Consider the following 268-nt stretch of genomic DNA (forward strand, 5'->3'; position numbering starts at 1 on the left):
TGTTCCTTTATAGGTGTTTATTTTCAGCTTCTTTCAAGATTTTTGTCTTTATTTTTTACAGTTTGAATATGCTATTCCTAGGTGTAGATTTTTTGGAATTTATTGTACTTGGTGCTCTCTGAGCTTCCTTAATCTGTGGCTGATATTTGTCATTAATTTTGGAAAACTCCCAGCCATTATTCATCATTTCTTTTCTTTCTTTCTCTTTCTCCTTCTCCTGATACTCCCCTTGAATGTATGCTGCATTTTTATAAATGTCATAGTTCTT

This window comes from Cervus canadensis, chromosome 2 (assembly GCF_019320065.1).
Source record: "Cervus canadensis isolate Bull #8, Minnesota chromosome 2, ASM1932006v1, whole genome shotgun sequence".
Taxonomy (NCBI): domain Eukaryota; kingdom Metazoa; phylum Chordata; class Mammalia; order Artiodactyla; family Cervidae; genus Cervus; species Cervus canadensis.